We start from the raw sequence: 26320 nt of genomic DNA on the forward strand, positions 1-26320 counted from the left end.
TGCAAACCTGCTGACACTTGCAGACTCCTCTGCATCTTGACAACTGCATAGATGCATGTGGATAATTACAAAAAAAATGGTTTGTTAAGAAAGAAACAGACAAACGTGGAATTGCAGTAGTCCTGGACCAATGCCTGACTCAGACAGGAAGGATGGACTCTCAGGATCCATGCTATGTCAGAAAACAGGAGGTGTCCGGTCTTCCTGTGATTCCTTTTCAGTTAGTCTCCTTCACTCTGTCCACAACTCTCGTACCTCACATACCTATGCCCAAACTGACTGCTGTCCCAGTGATCTTTGCTCTTCAGAGTATGGACAGCCAAGGAGAGGAACATGAAAAGCAGGAATCAAAAAAGAGCTTCCCTTCAACAGATTACACTAGGATCAGGATAGCAGTCTCCTGAGCAGGCTATGGACCAGTTAGAAAAGGAAAACAAAGAGTTATCAGCCTCTCTGTGGGGTGGTGGGTAAGAGGGCACTGTCCGTGAAAGAACTCAGCAGGGTGAACTGGGTCTCAGAGAGAAACTCAAAACCCAGCTGGCAATAGGCCAAAGAGACTTTTAGCAGCTCCTGTTCCCTAAAGCTCAGAACTGGGCTCAAGCTGAGCTCTGAGCAGTGGAGCAGACCAGCACCCACTCTCACTCCCAGACTTCTGAAAAGTTGCCACCTAAATGTTCCCAGTCCTGTTTGCAATTGAGAAACATTGCTGGTGTCCAAAGTCATGACCTTCAGGGGGCAGTAGTTCATTAGTATTCACTGGAGAGGAGAGAGACCCAAAGGCCTGTTAGTAGAATAAAATGTGAGGAGACCTTTACCCAGTCATCCAACAAGGTCCAGGGAACCAGTCTCCCTGAGGCCCCTTCTGTACTATGAGGTGCCTCAGGGATTGTTTAAGAAAAAGAGAGATTTAATCCAAGCCTAAGCAAGGGTGCTTCCAGCCCCTCACCACCAAAAGAAACAATAGGTTTTTTGTTTGTTTGTTTTTAGTGTGCTGATTTCTGTCATTAATGAAAATGTAGATAGGGGCTTCTAGCCCTCAGGTGTCTCCTGCCCTGTTGGAAGAAGCAACTTTTGCAAAAATGTAGCAGGTCCTTTGTTTAAACTGGGTCAAAATGTCTACTGTGTCTTTCCCCATTCCTGCCCCCAAAGACCTCTGACAACAGCTCCTGCTGAAAGTAACTCTATAGAGGTTTTCAGCCAAGAATCATTGGCACTGATCCAACAAAAAATATTTCCTGAGTTTTTGTTCTAAGCTAAGGTCAAGAGGTCTTCCAGTGCCTTCTATGGACTCAATATGCAGAGTAGCTGAGGGCTTTTAGTATGTGAATGTCATATCTTAGATGGAGCCTATGAACAGAAATGTCCAGGGCACTCTGAGATTTGAGATGGAAAGAAACTTTGTTTTTGTTTTTGAGATGCTAAGCAGGGTCTCATGTAGCCCTGACTGGTTTTAATTGTATATATAGTTAAGGAAGACTTTGAATGTTTGATCCCTTTGCCTCTGTCTCTTGAGTGCTAGGATTAGAGATATATACCATCCCACACCTGGTTTATGCAGTAGTTAAGTTTATGTTTAACTCAGGACTTAAGAGGGTTTGACAGAGCTGCTGTTACAAACCTCTCATGCTTTCTCTTGCTTTAGGGTCTGTTCATATATGGAAACAGTATTTTTTTTTTAGCAAGGTTGCTAAAATCAATAATTTGTTCTTCAACATAATAGTGAACTGTAGTCTCATTTTTTTTTTAATTTTTGCTCACTAAATAGACATGGCCTTGAATTCACAGAGATCAGCCTGCCTCTGCCTCCTGAGTATAGGGATTAAAGGAACGTGTCAACCATTGTTACAGGCAACCACTTCTAGAACAGAATACTAATAGCTAAGGCATTAAGATCAACACTAATAAGTGTACCTCATGAAATTGAAAAGCTTCTACAAGGCAAAGAACACCAACAACAGGACAACATGATATCCTACAGATTGGGAAAAGATCTGCACTAACCTTACATCTGACAGAGGACTAATATCCAAAATATATAAAGAACTCAAGAATCAAATACTGACAAAACAAATAGCCTAATCAAAAATGGGGTACGGAGATAAAGAGAAAATTCTCAACAGAAGAACCTCTAATGGCCCCAAACCACTTAAAGAATGTTCACCATCTTTAGTCATCAGGAAAATACAAATCAAAAGGACTCTGAGGTTCCATCTTACAACTTTCAGAATGGCTAAGATGAAAAACTCAAGTGACAGCACATAGTGGCCAGGATGTGGAAAAAGAAAATCACTCCTTCATTACTGGTGGGGGTAGAAACATGTACCACCACTTTGGAAATCAATCTGGCAGTTTCTCAGAAAATTGAGAATAATTCTCCCTCAAGACCCAGTTATACCACTCCTGGGTACATATCCATTAGATCCTCCACGGTACAATGAAGATGCTTGTTCAACTATGTTCATAGCAGCTTTATTCATAATAGTCAGAAACTGGAAACAACCCAGATGCCACAAAACCAAAGAATGGATACAGAAAATGTGGTTCATTTATACAATGTAATACTATTTACCTATTAAAAACAAGGACATCATGAATTTTGCAGACAAATGGATAGAATTAGAAAATATCATCCTGAGCGAGGTAACCTAGTCCCAAAAGGGCATCCATGGTATGTACTCACTTATAAGTGGGTATTAGCCATGTAATACACATACCATGCTGCAATTCACAGACCCAAAGAAACTAAGTAATAAGTAGGTGTCAAGGGAGAATGCTTGAACCTCACTAAGAAGGGGAAATAAAGTCGATGTCGGAATGGAGAGATGGAATTGGGTGGGAGAGGAGTTGGAGAAGGAAATAGGGTAGGGAGTCAGGTACAGAAAGTGCAGGGAGAGGCTAAGGGGTGAGAGGACTGGGAGAAGGGAAATTGTTGGGAGGGGCATTTCTGGGAAAAGCCAGAGACCTGGGACAGGGGAGGCTCCTGAGAGGATAGGAGGGTGATCCTAGCTAAGAGTACTAGCACCTGGGGATATGGATACTGAAGTGGCTACCTCCTGTAGCCAGGCAGGTCATCCAGTGGAGAAGGATGACACCAACCAAAACCATCAACCCAAAATTTGGCCTGCCTGCAAAATGTACAGGGATAAAAACTGAGCAGAAATTTAGGAAATGACTAACTAATGGCTGGCCCAACTTGAAACCCACCCCAAGGGAGAGAGCCACTACCTGACATTATTAATAATATACTCTGCTATATTTGCAGATACTAGGCTAGCATAACTGTCCTCTGAGAGGCTTCTTCCAGCAGCTGCTGATGGAAACAGAAGCAGCAACAGGTAGCCAAACAATAGGTGGAATTTGGGAGTCTTGTGGAAGAGCAGAGGGAAGGAATGAGGGAGCTGATTTGGTTAAGGACACCACAAGAAGACCTACAGTGCTAACAAACCTGGGTCCATGGGGGCTCACAGAGACAGAACCAACAACCAAAGAGCATGTATGGACTAGACCTAGGCCCCTTTCACATATGCAGAAGATGTAGCTTGGTGGGTCCTCTAACCATTGGAGTGGGAGCTCTCTCTTTGCCTGCCTTTGGATCCCTTTCTTCTAGCTAAGATGCCTTCTCTGGCCTCAGTGGGAGAGGATGTGCTTAGTCCTCATGAGACTTGATATACCAGGGTGGGTTGGTACCCAAGGGAGGGCCTTCCCTGCTCTGAGGAGAAGGGAAGAGTGTAATGGGACAAAGGGTGAGGAAGGGTAGGGCTGGGAGGAAAGAGGGGGCTGCATTTGGTATGTAAAGACAATAAATAAATTAATGAGAAAAAAGGACGTATGTCACCAAGACCAGCTTTCTAATTTTTTTACAGCATTAGTAATCACTCTTGAGATTCTCTTGAAATTGGTCTGGAGAGATCTGAGAGATTCTTCTGAAGACAGTCCACCTCTTGTAATGTTTCTTGGAATAATTTTTCTATGTTGTGGGGTTTTTTTATTGCTTTTTAAACTATATTTCCATGTGGTAAGTTTCATTTCTTCCTTTCTTTTTTGTTCTTTCTAGGTGTGTGTAGCATCATCAAGTATAGTTTGTAGTAGAATGCTAATGAACTTGGGTATATCAGGCATTTTTATACTGACTCTACCCACAAACAGCTTTGTTCACACATTGCAGAAAGGTGGGATACTAATGTGTCTTGTGGGGAGCCGCAGCTGCCACCCTACATATATCTTGAACACCTGGTCTCCAGCCAGAGCAGAGAGCATTGATAAACAAGCCCTTAGTTAGAAAAGCTGAGTGCCTCCAGTTTGTGATGCAAGCTGGCATGATTTCTCGCAGCCTATTATGCTTTGCCACGTAGCTGATGCTGATTGGGACCAGGGAAAGTATTTAACCCACAAGGGCTGGGGGCTGGAGTGATAGTAAGTAAGATGTAGAGAATTAGGAGTAAGTATGTAGGAAAAAAAGAAAGATGTAAGGATAGAAGTAAGATTGTAAGGATAGAAATAAAATAGAAGTAAGATGTAGGAATAGAAGTAAGATGTATGTAAGAATAAGAATAGGAGTAAGTAAGATGCAAGTAGTAAGATGTAAAGATGTAAGTAGTAAAATAGAAGAAGTAAGATAGAAATAAGTAAGATGTAAGAAGCAAGATTACAAGGTTCCTGATTAAACTGTTCGGAGAAGAGCTCGTTGTTGCCTCCTTATTTCTGCTGGACGGAAAGGCGGCCGACAATGTCTTATATGAAGAAGAAATGTATTTATTAAGAGGATTATGATGATTATTTTTACCATTGAAAGAGTTTAAATTTTGTCAGGATTATTTTAGAATCTATGTAGACATGTAGCTCTGGCTTGAATGGAATATGCTTTATAACTGATGCTGGTTTCCAACTCATAGAGATCTTCTGCCTCTGCCTCCTGAGTGCTGGGATTAAAGGCATGTGTCACTATGCCTGGCAATGCTATTATCTTTAAATCACAAATTTCTAGTGAAGCCCTAGGGATCTCCATGGCTGTCTTCCCACTGATGGAATTACATATCCACACCGCTACACCCAGCATTTCACAAGGGTGCTAGAAATACAAAGTCAGTGGATGGTATCTGAATAATTGCTTTAATTGAGTGGATAGAGTGCTTACTGTGGAATCATAGGGATCTGTTGCTGTCCAGCAGCAATGTTAAAAGGGGTAGGGTATCTGGAATATGGAGTTAGAAAAAAATAGGAGGAGATAAAAAGAGATAGGAGGAGGCAGGCTAGCCATACTATACCTTACCCACGTGGGAGGATAAAAAACTAGACAACACGAGCTGTGGTCACTCAGTCATCTTCACTTTAATGTCATTCCTTTGTTCCCACTAACAGGTAGAATAATTGAGGCAACACCCCTCCCCAAAGTACGTCAGTAATAAAGACCCAATCAGCATTTTCTTATTCTTTATAGCAGGCGGGACTTCCGATGTGACTGGAGCCAGTAACGAGGTGTGGCAAATAGCCAGAGGTGGGCAGAGTGGTGTGGTTAAGAGAAGCAGGCAGGGTCTGAAGAACCAGCCCTCAGTCAGGAGGGTTACAGGAATCCAAGTTTTGCATCAACTAGCTGTCATTCTAGCTAAAAACACCAAGCTCCATACTTAGAGAGAAAACTTTTTTAAAAAGAAAGGTAGAGAGTACCTGTAGAAGAAACACAATGCCAACCTCTGATTTACACCACACACACACACACAGACACACACACAAAGAGGAGGAAGGAGAGAAGTACACACAAATGTACCATGTATACAGAGACACACAGAAATTTATGTTAGGCTAGATTTATTCCTACATTCTTTGTAAACATTGATGAAATCAGCTGGTCTAGAGAGATCTGAAGGATTCTTCTGAAGAGAGTTCACCTCTTGTAATGGTTTTGGCATTAAGCAGAGTTTCTATTTTTTTTTTTTGGAATGATTTTTCTATGTAGTATTTTTTTTTCTTTTCAAACTATATTTCCATGTGGTAAGCTTCATAAAATGTTGTCATACATCTGCATGACTTCAGTTTTCAGTTAGGTCTTCTCCACATTGGTTGTTAGCTTTTGCTTCTTTTCTCTCAGCAATAATTTGAAAGGTAATTTCAGCTTTATTCATCATTTCAGAAGGACATTTCTTTACTTCTTTGATATTACCTAAGAATCAAACATCTTCTAGCTCATTGATATCTGTTGTACCTTTGATATCTCATATCTTTGATATGTTTCCTAATTTTACTCATTTGGGAAGGTTGCCAGCTTTTTTCATAATTTATTTCCAACTCAATTAAATTGTGTGTTTCTAGAATATACCCTATATTATTCTAAATTGAAAGTTTATAAGGATTAACATACAGATTTAGGATTTTTAGTTAGTATATGTTCTCATTATATGGTCAAGAAGCATGTATATTCTACAGTTCTCAGATACAGTAACTAGATTTCTTTTTCTGTATGACATTTTAAGTAATGCTTGCTAATTATATTATGCATTTTTATTATATTGCCTGCTTGTATGTATTTGCATCATGTGTGTGCCTGGTACTACACCTTACAACTGCAGTAATAGATGGTTATGAGCTGCTGTGAGTGTGCTGGCAACCAAGCCCACGTCCTATGCAAACAGCAAGTATTTTTAACTGCCAAGGCATTTTTCTAGCCCTGAGATTCTGATTTGAGAAATATGAAATCTTAAACATTTTCTTTTTGTTGTTTGTTTGATTGTTTTAATAATTAAAACTTAATTGTAAAAAACATACAATAAAAATATGCAGTTAATATTTTATTAAAATTAAGTGTTCTTTTTTATTAGATATTTTCTTTATTTACATTTCAAATGATATCACCTTTCTCAGTTTCCCCTCCAAAAAAAAAAAGGGCCTGTTCCCTCCCCACTCCCCCTGCTCACCAACCTACCCTTTCCTGCTTCCTCATCCTGGAATTCCCCTACACTAGGGCATAGCACCTTCACAGGATCAGGGCCTCTCCTCCCTTTGATGACTGAATAGGTCATCCTCTGCTACATATGCAGCTGGAGCCATGCGTCCCACCATGTGTACTCATGGTGGTTTGGTTGGTTTAGTTGATGGTTTAGTTCCTGGGAGCTCTGAGGATAGTAGTAAGTTCATATCGTCATTCATATTAAGGGGCTGCAAAACTTTCAGCTCCTTGGTCCTTTCTCTAGCTACTTTAGTGGGGAACCTGTGCTCAGTCCAATGGATGGCTATGAGTATCTAATTTTGTATTAGTCAGGCACTATCAGACCCTCTCAGGAGACAGCTATATCAGGGTCCTGTCAGCCAGCACTTGCTGGCATCCACAATAGTGTCTGAGTTTGGTGATTGAATATAAGAATTCCCAGGTGGGGCAGTCTCTGGATTGTCCTTCCTTCAGTCTCTGGGGCATAATGTGTCTCTGCAACTCTTTCTGTGGGTATTTTGTTCTCCCTTATAAGAAGCATCAAAGTATTCACACGTGAGTCTACCTTCTTATTGAGTTTCTTGTGGTTAATGGATTGTATTTTGGGTATTCCCAGCTTCTGGGTTAATATCTACTTATCAGTGACTGCATACCATGTGTTTTTGTGTGATTAAATTACCTCACTCAGGATGATATTCTTCAGATCCATCCATTTCCCTAAGAATTTCATAAATTCATTGTTTTTAATAGCTGAATTGTACTTCATTGTATAAATGTACCACATTTTCTGTATCCATTCCTCTGTTGAGGGACATCTGGGTTGTTTCTAGTTTTGGGCTACTATAAATAAGGCTGTTATGAACATAGTGGAGCATGTGTCCTTATTACATGTTGGAGCATCTTCTGGGTATATGCCCAGGAGTGGTATAGCTGGTTCCTCAGGTAGCGTTATATCCAGTTTCCTTAGGAACTGCCAAACTGATTTCCAGAGTGGTTGTATAAGGTTTCAATCCTATATGCAAGAGGAGTATTCCTCTTTCTCCACAACCTAGCCAGTATCTGCTGTCACCTGAGTACTTGATCTTAGACATTCTGACTGGTGTGAGGTGGAACCTCAGGCTTATTTTGATTTGAATTTCCCTGATGACTAAAGATATTGAAAATTTCCTTAGGTGCTTCTCAGCCATTCAGTATTCCTCAGTTGAGAATTCTTTGTTTAGCATTGTACCCCATTTTTGATAGAGTTATTTGGTTCTCTGGAGTCTACCTTCTTGAGTTCTTTGTATATATTGGATATTAGCCCTTTTTCGGATATAGTATTGGTAAATATCTTTTCCTACTCTGTTGGTTGCAGTTTTGTCTTATTGACAGTGTCCTTTGTCTTACAGAAGCTTTGTGATTTTATGAGGTCCCATTTGTCAATTCTTGATCTTAGAGCATAAGCTATTGGTATTCTGTTCAGGAAAATTTCCCCTTTGCTCATGTACTCCAGGTTCTTCCCCACTTTCTTTTCTATTAATTTCAGTTTATCTGGTTTTATGTGGAGGTCATTGATCTACTTGGACTTGAGCTTTGTACAAGGAGATAAAAATGGATCGATTTGCATTCTTCTACATGCTAGCTGCCAGTTGAACCAATACCATATGTTGAAAATGCTGTCTTTCTTCCAATGCATAGTTTTAGCTCCTTTGTGAAAAATCAAGTGATCATAGGTGTGTTGGTTCATTTCTGGGTCTTCCATTCTTTTCCATTGATTTACCTGCCTGTCACAGTATGAATACCATGCACTTTTTATCACTATTACTCTGTAGTTAAGGTTAAGGTCAGGTATGGTGATTCCATCAGATGTTCTTTTATTGTGGAGAATAGTTTTTGCTATCCTAAATTTTTTGTTATACCAGATGAATTTGCAAATTGATTTTTCTAATTCTGTGAAGAACTGAGTTAGTCTTTTAATGAGGATTGCATGGAATCTGTAGATTGCTTTCAGCAAGGTGGCCATTTTTACTATATTAATCCTGCCAATCCATGAGCATGGGAGATCTTTCCATCTTCTGAGATCTTCTTTGATTTCCTTCTTCAGAGACTTGAAGTTGTTGTCATATAGATCTTTCACTTGCTTAGTTAGAGTCACACCAAGGTATTTTATATTATTTGTGACTATTGTGAAGGTTGTTGTTTCCCTAATTTCTTTCTCAGCCTGTTTATCCTTTGTGTAGAGAAAGGCCACTAATTTGCTTGGCTTAATTTTATATCCGGCTACTTTGCTGATGTTGTTTATCAGGTTTAAGAGCTCTCTGGTGGAATTTTTGGGGTCACTTAAGTGTACTATCATATCATCTGCAAATAGTGATAATTTGACTTCTTCCTTTCCAATTTGTATCCCTTTGGTGTCCTTTTGTTGCATAATTTCTCTAGCTAGGACTTCAAGTACAATATTGAATAGGTAGGTAGGGAGAGAGTGGGCAGCCTTGTCTAGTCCCTGATTTTAGTGGGATTGCTTCAAGTTTCTCTCCATTTACTTTGATGTTGGCTACTGGTTTGCTGTATATTGCTTTTACTATGTTTAGGTATGGGCCTTGAATTCCTGATCTTCCCAAGACTTTTATCACGAAGGGATGTTGGATTTTGTCAAATGCTTTCTCAGCATCCAATGAGATGATCATATGGATTTTTTCTTTGAGTTTGTTTATGTAGTGAATTACGTTGATGGATTTCTGAATATTGAACCATCCCTGCATTCCTGGAATGAAGCCTACTTGATCATGATGGATGATCATTTTGATGTGTTCTTGGATTTGGTTTGCAAGAATTTTATTGAATATTTTTGCATCAATATTCATAAGGGAATTTGGTCTGATGTTTTCTTTCATTGTTAGGTCTTTGTGTGGTTTGGGTATAAAAGTAATTGTGGCTTCATAAAACGAATTGGGTAAAGTACCTTCTGTTTCTATTATGTGGAATAGTTTGAGGAGTATGGATATTAGGTCTTTTTTGAAGGTTGACTCTGCACTAAACCCATCTGGTTCTATGGGTTTTTATTTTGTTTTGTTTTGTTTTGTTTTTGCTTTTTGGTTGGGAGACTATTAATGATTGTTTCTATTAGGGGATATGGGACTGCTTAGATCATTTATCTGATCTTGATTTACTTCAGTACCTGGTATCTGTCTAGAAAATTGTCCATTTCTTCCAGGTTTTCCAGTTTTGTTGAGTATAGGTTTTTATGGTAGGATCTAATGATTTTTGGATTTCCTCAGTTTCTGTTGTTACTTCTCTCTTTTTATTTCTGATTTTGTTAATTAGGATACTGTCTCTTTGCCCTCTAGTTAGTCTGGCTAAAGGTTTATCTATTTTGTTGATTTTCTCAAAGAACCAGCTACTGGTTTGGTTGATTCTTTTTATAGTTCTTTTTATTTCCACTTGGTTGACTTCAGCCCTGAGTTTAGCCCTTAGTTTGATTAATTCCTGCTTTTGACTACTCCTGGGTGAATTTGCATCTTTTTGTTCTAGAGCTTTCAGATGTGCTAAAAAATTGCTGGCATATGCTGTCTCCAGTTTCTTTATGGAGGCAATCAGAGCTATGAGTTTTCCCCTTAGGACTACTTTCATTGTGTCCCATAAGTTTTGGTATGTTGTGGTTTCATTTTCATTAAACTCTACAAAGTCTTTAATTTCCTTCTTTATTTCTTCATTGACCAAGTTATCATTGAGTAGAGTGTAGTTAAGCTTCCATGTGTATAAGGGATTTCTATTGTTTATGTTATTATTGAAGACCAGCCTTAGTCCATGGTGATTGATAGGATGCATGGAATTATTTCAATTGTCTTGTATCTGTTGAAGCCTGTTTTGTAACCAATTATATGGTCAATTTTGTAGAAGGAACCATGAAGTTCTGAAAAGAAGGTATATCCTTTTCTTTTAGGATAAAATATTCTAGAAATATCTGTTAAATCTATTTGTTTTATAACTTCTGTTAGTCTCACTGTGTCTTTGTTAATATCTGTTTCCATGATCTGTCCATTACAGAGAGTGGGGTGTTGAAGTCTCCCACTATTATTGTGTGAAGTGCAATGTGGGCTTTGAGCTTTAGTAAAGTTTCTTTTATGAATGTAGATGCCCTTTGATTTGGAGCATAGAGGTTCAGAATTGTGAGTTCATCTTGGTAGATCTTACCTTTGATGAGTATGAAGTGTCCCTCCTTGTCTTTTTTGATCACTTTAGGATGAAATTCGATGTTATTCGATATTAGAATGGCTACTCCAGCTTGTTTCTTGGGACCATTTGCTTGGAAAATTGTTTTCCTGCCTTTTATTCTGAGGTAGTGTCTGTCTCTGTCACTGAGGTGGGTTTCCTGTATGCAAGAAAATGTTAGGTCCTGTTTATGTACCCAGTCTGATATTCTATGTCTTTTTATTGAGTTAATTGAGTCCATTGATATTAATAGATATTAAGGAAAATTGTTGCTTCCTGCTATTTTTGTTGTTAGAGTCTGAATTCTGTTCATGTGGCTATCTTCTTTTAGTTTTGTTAAAAGATTACTTTCTTGTTTTTTTCTAAGATGCAGATTTCTTCCTTGTTTTGGAGTTTTCCATGTATTAAATTTTGAAGGGCTGGATTTATGGAACGATATTGTGTAAATTTGGTTTTGTCATGGAATGCCTTGGTTTCTCCAACTATGGTAATTGAGAGTTTTGCTGAGTATAGTAGCCTGCGCTGGCATTTATGATCTATTAGCGTCTGTACAACATCAGTCCAGAATCTTCTGGCATTCATGTCTCTGGCCAGAAGTCTGGTGTAATTCTGATAGGTCTGCCTTTATATGTTACTTGACCTTTTCCCTCACTGCTTTTAATATTCTTTCTTTGTTTTGTGCATTTGATTTTTTGATTATTATGTGACAGGAGGAATTTCTTTTCTGGTCCAAGTTATTTGGAGTTCTATAGGCTCCTTGTATGTTCATGGGCATCTCTTTCTTTAGGTTAGGGAAATTTTCTTCTATAATTTTGTTGAAAATATTTCCTGGCCCTTTATGTTGAAAGTCTTCACTCTCTTCTATACCTATTATCCTTAGGTTTAGTCTTTTCATTGTGTCCTGGATTTTCTGGATGTTTTGGGTTAGGATCTCTTTGCATTTTGTGTTTTCTTTGACTGTTGTTTCAATGTTTTTATGGTATCTTCTGTACCTGAGATTCTCTCTTGTATTTCTTGTATTCTGTTGATGATGTTTGCATCTCTGTTTCCTACTTCTTTTCTAGGTTTTCTATCTCTAGAGTTGTCTCTCTCTGTGATTTCTTTATTGTTTCTACTTCCATTTTTAGATCCTGGATGGTTTTGTTTGATTCCTTCACCTGTTTTGTTTGTGCTTTCCTGTAATTCTTTAAGTGATTTTTGTGTTTCCTCTTTAAGGGCTTGTACCTATTTACCTGTGTTCTCCTGTATTTCTTTATGGGAGTTATTTATGTCCTTCTTAAATTCCTCTATCACCATCATGAGATATGATTTTAGATCCACATCTTGCTTTTCCAGTGTGTTGGGCTATCCAGGACTTGTTGTGGTGGGAGTACTGGGTTGTGATGGTGCCAAATAGTCTTGGTTTCTGTTGGTAAGATTCTTGCATTTGCCTTTTACCGTCTGTTAATCTCTAGTGTTAGATATTCTAGAAGTCTCTGGCTGGTCCTCCTGTTGTTCTATAAACCTGTGTCATCACTCCTGGGAGATCAGCTCTCCCCTGGTAATACCCTGTGTACAGAGGGCTGTGGATCATCCATCCCTTCTGGGTGCAGATGGATGAATTAAGGACCCTGTCCTAGCTATTCTGCAGCTTCTGAGCCCTGGCTGGTCCTGCCTTAGAAAGTCACTGGAGAGAAAATGGTGATCTTGCCTGAGTCTGGAGGTCAGAACCCTCTCTGGAGACCAGCTCTCCCCTGGCAGGAATGGTGCACAAAGAGCTATGGAACAGGCACACCTCCTGATTTTAGATGGAGGTAGAAAGGACCCTTTCCCAGCAATATTAACTATTTCTTAAGGTACTTTAAAAAAAATGTCCCAGGTTACTTCTAGAAACAAATGTGTTTTACAAGGGTTTTTGTTATTAAGAAAGCTAACAAGTTTTATTTTTACTGTACACTGTTACCAGTTATTCTCTGACTGCCTAGGAATTGTTTCTAAGGTCTTAGTCATGTTTGCAAGTTTCTACTACTGAGTGACCACCCCACCTATGCCCCCTTTCATTTTTGTTTACTTTTTATGTAACCAAGGCCAGCTTTGGCTTCATGATTATCTTCCCGTGTTGTTGGGTGGTATTGTTGACCCATTTTCAACTTCTCTGCTTCTTCATGATTGAGACAAGAGAAGGTAGACAAAAAGTAAAAACAAATAAAAACAACTCTTAGAAAATAATTTTTGCTCTTTAACTGGAGAAAAGATTTAAGTTATATTGTGTTTACTAATACACCTTTTCATAATTTTGTTTTACCTGTTCATTTTTCATTTTCCATGTTTCAATGTTTTATTCATATTTAACCATTTTAAAACATTCTATGACTTACTCATTTATTTTTAGTTTTCTGTACAAGTTAGCAGAATAATTTTAACTTTTATTAAAATTTAGTAAGAACAAATTTACTACATTATTGAACCAAAATATAAGTTGTAGACACTTTAAAATTCTGTTTTTCTAGTGAAGGGCATAGTGAGATATGCTTTTCGTCTAAGCACTTGGGAAACAGGGGCAGTGGATCTCTGTGAGTTGAAGCCAACCTGTTCTACAAAGTGAGTTCCAAGACAGCTAGGGCTGTTACACAGATAAACCCTCTCTTAAAAAACAAACAAAATCCTATTCTTAATTTGATTTAGTGCTATCATTTATATTTCTCTTGCCTGGTACTTTTAATTTCATGTTCTTATTACTTTTGATAAACACAAATTCCTTTGTTTAGACACTGCACATCTGCCAGTGTCTTTCTCCGCAACCTGAATCACGTGAGCAAACACCTTGTTCAAGTCTGTGCTTCATTCCTTCCCTGTTTACTGCAGTGCAGAGTTTTGTCATGGACCTGTACCCACTATAAACAAATGGACTCACAAAAACAGAAGAGAGGTGACAGAGGGCCCGGGATGGGGCAGATGACTGTGGAAAATTTCATCTTACATCTCTGAAACTGTCTATGAAATCTGAAGGGATGAAATTACATCTGAAAAATAGCTTTTCATATCAAACTCATGCACCTGGTTCCTAATCAAAGCTCACTTTCATTTTGTCAATAGTTATTTAAAATTGTGTACTTAGTACATTTCTGACATGCATACACCCATATATGTATATATATACATGCACATATATGCATGTGTATTTTATTATATAAATTGTTTACTTCAGAGCTGAAGGTATAACCCAGTATCAGAACTCTTGTTTATCCTACTCAAGGCTCCATCCTCAAAACCACCTGTACACAATCAACTTTGTATCAAAAAGTACAAGTATAAACACTTATTTAAAAAATACTGAAGTATTTTCATCTGCATACCAAGGGAGAAAGATAGTTATAATTTAATGCTATAATTTGAAGTCATAGAAAGCCACCAGGGTAGAAATCCAATGTTGAGTCTCTGATATTGAATTTAGTTCTAGATTCTCTCCATTAATTCTTTAGATTAGTGCAACTTTACAGGTTTTTGGTATATATCTGTTTGATGTATGCAAATTCATAGACTACTACATGAGGATGAATATTTAAAATTTCATTTTAAAATTACAAATCAATTATATAAACAACAAAGGGAAAGTTTGTATGATACTACCTTATGTGTTACTCTATAAATTAATTTTACTTTTTTTCCTATAATTAAGGAATTATAGCTCCATAGCTATATAGCATATGTAAATATAATGCTTTACCTAGAATGTAGGCAATAACAGGTTAAATTATCAGCACACCACAGAAACAGAACAACATTTCCTGCCTGTGACTCTTCCTTAAATTATCTATTGTAGTATGGAAAAAGAGAAGTTAGCCTTGCCTAAATAATGTAAAAATGCTTGTAGTGTCCAAACTGGTCAGAGTGCACTGAATGATTGAATGTGGAGCAAATGTTTATTGTTATGTTTTCTTATTGAAGAATTTACCTCACTCACTCATCTCCTGCTCTGAATTTCATGAGAAGCTCTGAGCCAAATGCATCATAGAAAGCCACCAGGGAAAGAAACCCAATGTAAGCAACACAGACTTTTTATTTATTTTTGTAAGTGTCCTTTTTATTCATTCATGAATTAACTTGAGTCTCTGACATTGACCTTAGTTCTAGATTCTCTCCATTAATTCTTTAGTTTAGTGCAACTTGACATTTTTGTACGTTACTATTTTAGTCCTGAGATTTTGGCATCTGCATTTATCCCAGTTGACATTATTGATTGATAATGAATGGATCAGGTGACACATTCTTCTATAGGAATACCTGTTCATGTGCAGAACTCTTCTAAATTATTTCTAACAGTGAAATATGGAGTAATAAAGTAGATACTGAAAACCAAAAAGTGGGATGTCAGAATTTATTTGTTGTTTAATAAAACAAGGTTCTTCCTGCTGTGTTTGTTCATGACAGTTGAGATGCTTGTTTGAAATGCAGGTCAGTTATTTCTGTGCAGTTTTAACACAGGATTAGCTTACTGTGGTAGTCTATCATAGTGAGAATTAAACCAGACCCCAGGCTTGCCTCTGTTGCCTGGGACTTTCTCTTTTCCACACGTGTGTTTCTTTGCTCTAGGTGTGACCATTTAGAGAAGGACAAAGATTCCTTGATGGTTTTTTATCCAGACACAGCTTCTGATCCCCCGTCCAACCTGAGGCCAGGCTACCCTGTCATCACTGCGACATTGTAATCCATGGAAAGATGCAGGGTTAGCAGACTGTGAACTCAAGAGTAAAGACAGTTTTAAAAAATGTCATTGGATGGAAAGATCATATTGGAGATACCTGCCTACATTTCTGAGACTCAAGTCTCCTGATATACTGCTTGGAGTGTTTAAGTAGTAATACACAGTCAGAACAGGGCATGGAGGAAATGGTTAATGCTGTCAAAGCCATAAGGAAATAAAAGTTATTATTATTATTATTATTATTATTATTATTATTATTATTATTAGATTTGCTCTTGAGAATAAAAACTAATATTCATTGGGCTTCTACTTCTATATATTTCTAATACTTTAATGATTCACCCACCAGAAGATGAAAATTCAAAAATACTTTAATATACATCTTGTTCAAAATCAATGACTTTAACACAAAGCAATGACTTGTAGTTGCTTTTGATACATGAAGAGATGAAGGCTTAATAGGCTATGAACTTAAGAGTAAAAGACAGTTTTGACAATGCTTTGAGAAGAAGAAAAAAACACACAACTTTTTGTCTTTGGGACAGGGTTTCTCTGTGTAGCCCTGGCTGTCCTGAACTCACTCTGTAGACCAGGCTGGATTTGAACTCTCCAGGGATTTAAGTTAGTCAGGTTTGATGGAAAGTGTCTTTGTCCATTAACCAATCTCATGATCTCTGGAAGCATTCTAAAATATCACACAATAAATGATAAAGTATAGAGGGAATGAAAATTTGAAAAAAGTTGAAGTATGTACACCCATTTTCTAATATTTTAACTTTGTTCACATGTTTTTGATTTGATATTTATTTAAAAAGACAGTCATGTCTTCAGGTCTCTGTATTTGGAAACATATACACAGGAAGATGCACACCTCCGTGAGGGTGTGTACACACACACACACACACACACACACACACACACACACACACACACACACTAGAAACTTGAATTGGATTTGTAAGGGTTGAGAAGCCTTAACTATGGATTGAGAGGGTTTGGCTGTTATTATTTGCTAAGCAGGGTTTGGGATTTGTTTTAGTTTGCCAAGTATTTCATATAAATAGTTGGCTGAATAAAAAAGGCTTGAGAAAGAGTCTTATTTTGAAAAAGAGATTATGATTAGAATTCTTAGAATGGCAGCTCAGTTGGATAAATATTATAGAATATATGATTTTGAGAAATAATTTACTTTTACAGTCAACTCTCCTAATTAAAATCTTAAATTCACACCGTGAGATCTGATTTATTTAGTAGGTCCATAGACACACCTTATTCTTGTAGAAGCAAGGGGAGGAGAGGCTTTCTGAGTACCTGAGCCACCAGCCACTTTTGCCCAAAGCTGGCAAGGAGGGAGAAAGATACACTATCTCCTCACAGATAATGAGGACTTTAAAGAGGCCTAGTGAGTGCTGGCATTATTTAAAAGGATATTTTATCTATTGACGTGAGCATCTCCCAACTAATGCATTTTAAGCAATTTTTAAATAGTAAAAGAAATGAGCTATACATTTTTTAATAAACTGGATTACACACCATATTATGCACACAGTCACTCCTGTGGTAAGAAAAGCAAAAGTTACAGGTTTGGGTAGGGCTTGAGTTCTCAAAATCCCTTAGATTTCATTTGTAGAAACCTGATTGAGCAGTAAACATTTCATGTTTCTCCCATTTCTTTTGCCCTTGATGTACAGGTCTGGATTATCTATATTAACAACACTCTGTGTTAGATTCTTTTATTTTTCTAGACTGTTATTTTTATTCACTTTATATCCCAATCATAGCCTCTTCTGTCTCCTTTCTTCCCAGTCCCACTCTTACAAATCCATCCTCCAATTGCCCCTTCACAGAAGGGAAACCCTTGTTGAATACCATCCTACCCTGAGACATCTATTCCCAGCAGGACTAGGCACTTCCTCTCTTACTGTGGCCCGACCAGATAGTCCAGATAGGAGAAGAGAATCCCATAGCAGAGAACAGAGACTGAAACAGCCCTAGCTCTATTGGTTATGGGACCCAAATGAAGTCCAAGATGCACATTTGTCACAAATATGTGGGTCCAGGTCCAGCCCTTGCATGCTCTTTGGTTGGTGGTCCAGTCTCTGTGAGCCCCCATGGTCCCAGATTATTTGACTCTGTACATCTTCCTATTGTGTCCTTGATCCCTCCAGCTTGCTGAATTCTACCTCCCACCTTTCCGCAAGGCTCCATGAGCTCCAACCAATGTTAGGCTATGGGTATCTGTATCTGTTTCAGTCAGCTGCAGAGTGGAGCCTTTCCTGTCTGTAAGCATAACCGAGTATTATTAACAGTGTTGGATTGGCTCTCTCCCAATAGACAGGTCTTAAGTTGGGGCAGTTATTGGTTGGCTGTTCCCCCATTCTCTGCTTCATTTTTATCCCTGCACATCTGTAGGCAAGACAAATTTTGGGTTGAAGGTTCTGTGGGTGAATTGATGTCCCACCCTGTCATCTGGAAGTCCTGCCTGGCTACAGGAAGTGGCCACCTCAATCTCTATATCCCCTCTGGTAGGAATCTCAGCTAGGTTCACCCCATAGACTCCCTGTATCCTCTCCCCTCTCAGGCTTCCAGCTAGTTAGCAGAGATTATATTTTATAACACTGTGTGTGTGTGTGTGTGTGTGTGTGTGTGTGTGTGTGTGTGCAATATGCATGTGCAGACCTGTACACATGTATGCAAAGGCCAGAAGGCAACCTCAGGTGTCGTTTCTTGGGTACTGTGCACTTTACTTTTTAAAACAGTCTCTCTCTGGGTTGAAACTTGCTGGCTGGTCAGAGAGCCACAGGAATTTCCTTGTCTCTGTTTCCCATGAAAGACTCATTTAAATCTATAGTCGAGCCAGGACTAAAACCAAAACTCACTAAAGAATCCCATCTTTTCTCTGTTGAAATTTTTCCAGATACCTTATATATGGGGCCACAATACAAGAAAGGAATATTACTCATCCACCAGTGAGTAGAGATTGTTCACTGGTTACCAAGGTATCCTACCACTCTGACTAGGCTACTTAGATACTGGTCCTGCCTTATCTATGGGCCAGTGATAGGCAGAAGTTGAAACTCATGCCTTTACTCTGATGCCCTTGTCATCAGGGCCACATATGCATCTCTAGTTATGCTGTCCCTGGGATTTATTTTGGGGATGACAGCATCCAGCCTACCATAATTCTGCAGAAAGCCATATCCCAGCAATGAGTGAAGCGAGGGAGTCAGTGACTCTAGTATCTGTTCTCTGGGTGCTTAGGGGAGGCTTGGAGAGATCTGGGAAGTAGAAGTAGCAGTGGTGGTAAGTTGCAGGCCTTTAACTGAAGCTACAAAAATGCTTCTACAAAACCAGCCACATAATTAGTAACCCAGACGGGGCTATAGGCCTTGGAAAATGTGTGTCTTATATCAAATCTCTCTCTACTTTAACACCCAGAGCTCACAAAATCTGCCCAAGAGGTCCAAAAAGCCTTCTTCATAGATACAATGTCAAGGTGACACAAAAGGCCGTCATTCTCCAGGACTTCCCTTAGTCTCCACTTAGCTTACAGTACACTTGTGCATTTGTTTGTGATTGCCTTTTCTGTTTATTGGATTAACACTGTGTTTGTGATGGTGGGAGTGGTTACTTCCTAGGCTGGAGGCAAACCAGAGTGGGATCCCAACTTTTACTTCCCAGTTACTGGAAAATAACAACTCACAAAATCGTGAAGTAAGAGCCTAGAGATTTAATTCCCACTGCTTTTGCAGAGGACTTGGGCTTGATGCAACACCTATGTCCTGGATATCTGACACCCTCTTCTGGTTTCGTGGTCTGCTCATGTGTAGCACACACACACACACACACGGGGTGGGGGAGAAAGATACTTTTAAAAACCAGGAAATCTACATCAAGTTAAATTTCTTTGGCAAATTTAATACAGATCTCCCTCAGAATACTAATTTCAAAGTGAAAAAAAGTCTAATTAATTGTTCTGAGAAACACTTTGGATCTTTTTATAAGAGCATGTTGTATTTATGCATATACTCTACAGGATTCCTTTTTCATAATACATTTTGGGACTAGTAAGGACTTGTGATTTCCCTGAAGGCTATGTGTGCACACATTGAGCCCAAGGATTCCTAGTTTTCAAAGACATTTGAATAACTCAGGATCTGACTGTTTAAGGACTTTAGGGTAGAATATCAGACTACTAATTTTGTGAATACTACAAGTATTCATAACTTGTAAATTAGTATCAACAGTGAATTTTATAGCACTCTGTTTTCAAGAAATACCCGATTCTCTTAGAAATATATAGCACATATGTATACATATATGGTGCACACCCACATAGAGTGCACATGCATACAGAAGTCAGAAGACAACACTGAGTATCTTCATCAATTACTCTCCCCCTTATTGTTTTGAGATTGAGTTTAACAGTTTGAATCTCTAACTGAACCTGGAGTTCACAAGTTAGTCTGGTTTGCCAGCAGACACAAGAATCTTATTGTCTCTATTGTGCCAGACTTGGATTATAGTCATACCCCTACACCTGGTTTGTTACATGAAAGTTGTGGATCTGAATTCACATCCTTATGCTGGTATAGCCAGCCCTGTTCTTCATCACAGTCATCTCCCCATTTCAGGATGATGTTAGTGAATCATTATGAAGCATTTTTTCTAAACAGAAATAAAATGAAGCCAAGAGAGGCTTTGAATGGGAAATCCCCATGAAATACAGGCATTTGCCTATACTAAAATGGTTGTTGTCCTTTCATCTACCACATCCTTTCTCTATGAGCAGGTCCTGCAGCCCAGCCTTGGATAGGAGATTACACAGTGTCACAGAATTGTCATCAAGAAGGCTCCTATGACACTGACTGAAAATCAACATATCATATTTTAGTACAGTTGTTGAAACAAATGTAAATACCCATCTAATTTTGTGCAACCTATCCTCCTGCCCGTCATCCAGAACCATTTGCCAATATCTCACATGTAATTTTCACCTTTGAAAACCTCTCTGACTCTACCTATTTCTTAGTACTAGAGTTTGGTGATGCCCCTGTGTGGGTTAAACAGAAGCAACAACCATGTGCAGCACTGTGACCAAATACTTCCTTCATCCATGCCAACTGCTGGTTTGATTTCACTTCTGCCTAATACTTTGTTTTAAGTATGTGGATATGAAGAATTAAGTGTGTTCTATTTCCAAGACTTCTGATAAAGTTCCCACAGGGGGTACATTGATTTACAGAAGCCAACATGGAACTATCATACTACACTGTTTCTGTAACCACCTACTCAACATCTTATAACCATTAAAATTCCTAACAGGCAATGCCTTCATATTCACTGTACTCAGGAACTTTTAAAGAGTGTTTGACATGAATTCATTGAGTTCTCAAAACAAGCCTATGTAAACAAAGTGGTTACCATTTGAGGTTTACAAATAAAACTGCAGAAAATGAAAAGCTGAACACTTTACTAGGAATCCATCGTCCAGAATTGAGCAAGCAGTAACGTCTTCCCAGAGATAAAGGATACGGTTCCAATAAGGTTGTAAATGTTAGGCTGGAACACTGGCTCGCTTTGTTGAGTGCTAGTATGCAGAGATACTGGGTTAGATTCCTCAATACCACATAAACTGAATATAACCGTATATTCTGAAATTACAGTACATGAGAGTTGGAGGCAGGAAAATCAGAAGTTCAAGGTCAGTATTAACTATAGAGTGAGTTAGAGGGCAACCTGGTAATCTGAATCCCTATTTCAAAACCCAATATTTAATTGACACATACCTTTTAGTATTTCTCTTCAATATTCAAAGTTTTGTTTTAGCCTGACCATGCTGAAGTCTGTAAGAGCCTTGTGTCAATGGTATGCTTTCTCAGTTCCTTTCTTGGAAGCTTTCTGAATATATGATTTCCTTCATAATTCAAAAAGACAACCTATTTTGATACTTATTTCTAAACTTGCCTCGATTTGAAAAATAAACTAAATGTTTTTACTTGTTACTTTGGTCTTGTTCTGTTTGGTATTTTTTGTTGTTATTGTTATTTGTTTTTGAGACAAAGTCTCCTGGAGTCTACACTGGCCTCAGACTCCCTGTAGAGCTATAGCTAATCTTGGCCACCTGCTTCTTCAGCCTCTACCTCCCAAAGTGCTGGGATTACAGCTGTATACCACCATACTGAACTTCCATATCATAAATCTTTTTTCTGTACTTAACATATTTAAATTTTGTTTTTACATCATATCATGTCTTATAGATTACTAGACTCCAAAACATTTAGGTGTTAATAGATACTTTATTTTATTTTACTTTATTTACTTTTTAAGACAGAATTTTTCTGTGTAGTTCTAGTTATCCTGGAACTTGCTCTGTAGAGAAGGCTGACCTTGAATTCAAAGATCTGCTTGCCTCTGCCTCACAAGTGCTGAGATTAAAGTTGTATGTAACCACTGAGTAACATGATATTAATACTGCTACAATCTATATTCTTTTTAATATTTTAGTCCAGATTCTAATCATCCTTGTGTCTATGCATTACCAGTGCTTTTTATGATAGTATTTGGCAGTGGAACCCCAACTAGTCTTCTGTATAGGAGTGATATACATTTTAAAATAGTTAAGACACACATTTTGATTGACTGTTTTAGAAAAAAGAAAAAAATTATAAGCCCAAAGATGAGTGTGACCTATTATGCCCCATTTACCACTGTTTAAAGTGTTTGACAATGTAACATCTCAGGGAGCTTCCAGTGCTAACAGGCTTACTGATTGATAGCCTTGCACATGTGATGCACACACAGGAGATTGCCACCATGGAGATATCGTGGATCACAGATAGAAGTCCCAATTAGTGCAGAAAGCTGTTCACCAGATGTGATTCATTCTCCAGTTTCAGCAGACATGCTGCTTGTTCTCACATAACACCATAGTGAGTGGCAATTTCATACAGATCTTAGATTCTGTATGAACTAAAGATAGGATAGCAATAGTATTCAAAACCAGAGTAAAACAATCTGAATAGTAATGCATAATAATTAAATTATAAAAGTTATAACAAGTCAATCAAATAAACACTAAGACAATGTTTTACATAAGCTGGGTGATGAGAGGCCTCTCTGTCTGCACCACCTGCCTCCTGAGTGTGGCCCAGGCTGTCACCATCAGTCCCAGTACCTCACTGTTGGCAAAATTTAAACAGAGACTGAAAATGTACATGATCTATGCTTTCTTAGGTATTTGGTCTTTCAATTTGTTCTACAGTAGTAACCAGATTTTCTATGTTGGTGGTTTTACCAACATAAGTGAAACCAATCAGATGAAGGTCACTACATCCTGTTCACTCCTCCCCAAGAACTACATCATTAGAGGACTGATTTTAATGGTGTCAATCTCCAGAGATGTGTTTCTTGTAGAACTCATGCTGACTACAAGCACATACATGGTGATTTTCTTGTTCAGACATCAGAAACAATGCAATCATCTTCATAGCATCAGACACCTGAGAGCATCTCCTGAGAAAAGGGCCACCCAGACCATCTTGCTGCTGGTGGTTTTCTTTGTGGTCATGTACTGGGTGGACTTCATCATCTCATCCACCTCAGCCTTGTTATGGACTTAAGACCCAGTAGTCCTGACTATTCAGATGTTTGTGATGTATGCCTATCCCACAATTACCCCTTTGGTACAAATGACTTCTGATACAAGAATAATAATTTTGTTGGAAAACATGCATTCAAAGTACCACCAGAATTTTTTTAAAATATTTTTTTCTTTTCTTTAAAGACCTATTAATTTACTTTTATTTATATGTAAGTGTTGTGTTAGCATGTATGCATGTGTGCATTTCTTCTGTCCACAGAGGTGAGAAGAGTACATGAGATCTCCAGGAATTAGACTTACAGCTGGTTATAAGATGTTATTCTCTGCAGCCCTGATTATTTTTCTTCTAAAATATACATGTTTTGTTTTTAACTTCAATTGTTTAAGTAGCAAAGCAAGATTCTTTATATGATTTAAATAAATTTAATGGTATTATACATATATTTTTTGACATTCCTGCTTCCAAGTACTATAGAGTTCTTAAGTTAATTGTGTACAATGAGTTGATGTTTCCACATGAATTCTCTTTCTACATTTTACTTTATATCATAAATATTCTTTTCATGCTGAAGTTACTGAGAAGTTCGTTGATGATAGCTTTCTTCTGAAAAGATTTGAACTTAAGCACATAAATCAAAAATAGTTTCAATGTTTTATTGTAGCCATAATTCTGTTCCTTAATTTCTCTGGACCCATAAAAATAATATGAATATAAAATTTAGATTTTTACCAGTTACTTAATTAATTATATAAAATATGTGCCTATGTACTTGTACATTATTCTATCTACAGTTATAGAAATATTACTGGTAAATAAAAAATGTTAAATACATTAAAAAAAAGGCTTGGAGTTGATAACAGGTGACCAATATCACACACCTCTCCTGGGGAGGGGGGTCTGTGGTCAGTTGTGATTGAAAGAGGAGCCAGGGATCCAGGAGGCATGGCTGAACACCTTCTGTCCAATGCAGGCAGAAATCACCACCGACCTGGTCTCCAGAGTTCCAAACCTCTCACAGGGACCAGGCTGCCTGCAGAGACTCTGCATTTGCTCTCAGACTCTCTTGTGCTTAGAATTTTCTCTTCCAAGTAAAGTAAAAACGGCTCATTTCAGAACAGTACAACAGTTACTCAGGAGCTTTTGGCATTTTGGTATGGCATCCAAAACCAGGATCACAGATCACAGGTTAGGATTAACACTATTCTCAAACTAATTTTATTCCCTTGTTACTGAAAAAAAAAATGATAATAACTGAAAGTATTCAAACATTTTTCCTTTCTATTATTTTTTTGCTTGTGTATTTGTATAGGGATAAACATACACATACACACACACACACACAGAGAAAGAGAGAGAGAGAGAGAGAGAGAGAGAGAGAGAGAAAGAGACAGAGAGAGAGAGAGAGAGAACACATGGAGTCCAGAGTCTAGAGGTTAATCTATGGTGACATTCCTTCACCATGTACCTTGCTTTTTGAGACAAGTTATCTCAGAGTGACCTGGTTCTTTGGATTAGGCAAGGTTAGATAAGCCCAGGGATCCTCCTGTCTCTCTCTCCCCAGAGTTGAGATTATAGCCATTTATCTCCATAGCCAGCCTTTTTTGTGGGTAATGGGGAAGAAATGCAAGTCTTCATGCTTATAAAATGAGCACTAAGATGTCTTGATAGTCCCTATATGCCCTCTGTGTGTGTGGAGGTGGGGTGGGGGGTGAGCGTATGTGTAGTATAAGACCAATTGCCAGATGACACTTAATAGTGTGTTAAGCTACTCAATTATTTTTTCTTTCATATACTATTTTGTGAATAAATATGGCTGAATAAAGTAAAAATGTCACTTAGGAAAGTGTGAGAAACTTGTTCTAGCACAGCTGCCCAGAAATTACTTCAACTATTGGAATAATCAGTGACTGACTTCTATGTCAGTTGTTTGCTTCTGTGGTCTTATGAAAAGTGTTCCCTCATTGCTCTGATGAAAACAAAGGCAGCTAGTCAAAAACATTTTATTGTATATTCATATAAGAAATCTTAGTTTTATTTTCCTGTGACCTGGGAATAAAGCATCAGCTTTATGTATGGTTATTGTAGCTTGAAACATCTCAAATGCTGATTAATAATTAACTATGATTCTTAATTAAATTTTGGAAGATTTATTAGACAGCTATCACCATCCTTAATATTAAATCTGGATTGCTTCCCACTGAGGTTAGGAAAAAGACAAACCTGTCTGCTTTTACCACCTATATTTAACCCATAGTGAATGTCCTAGGCAGAGTAGTAATGAAAGAGAGTAGTAGTAACACAGACAAAAGAAGTGACTAGTTACAAGTGCTATAATTTAAGAACTTACCATTAAGGATGGTGCCATCAGTGAGATTGAGAAAACTCTTAAAAAAAAAAAAAGAACAAGCTATGAGATCTAATATATGAGTGTAAAGCTCACAAAGGAAGAGGGCAGCATGCCAATCTCTATCATTTCACATACACTGGCATGCCATGGGAGAAAAACATTTCTTACAAACCCAGAAAACATTAGTGTCAGGATAACTAAATCTGCATCAAAATTAATAAGATTTAAGAGCTTAAGGGTATTGATCAGACTGACACAAATAAAGGTTCTTCTTACAAGACACTGTAATCCTAAGTGTCCCAATGTTTACCACATTGCAGGCAGACAGGTTCAAGTGGCAAGGTGCCTGTCTAACAGGTCCTCAGCCCTAGATTCTATCCCTAACACTTTTCAGCTGGATGTGGTGATGCATACCTGCCTGTCCCAGCATTAGGGGGAGGCAGGCAAATGAAGAGTTCAAAATCTTCTTTGACTAGGCAGCGAATCCAAGATCAGCTATGTGAGCCTCCTTCAAAAAATAAGATGAAGATGAAGAAGAAGAAGAAGAAGGAGGAGGAGGAGGAGGAGAAGGAGGA

The 26320-nt window shown here is 38.1% G+C and overlaps 1 pseudogene; it reads left to right on the forward strand.

Annotated features, from left to right (window-relative positions):
• Positions 1 to 23578, forward strand: part of LOC116087789 — a 94768-nt pseudogene extending 71190 nt beyond the window's left edge.
• The last annotated feature ends 2742 nt before the right edge of the window (positions 23579 to 26320 follow it).

This window comes from Mastomys coucha, unplaced genomic scaffold, assembly GCF_008632895.1.
Source record: "Mastomys coucha isolate ucsf_1 unplaced genomic scaffold, UCSF_Mcou_1 pScaffold13, whole genome shotgun sequence".
Taxonomy (NCBI): Eukaryota; Metazoa; Chordata; class Mammalia; order Rodentia; family Muridae; genus Mastomys; species Mastomys coucha.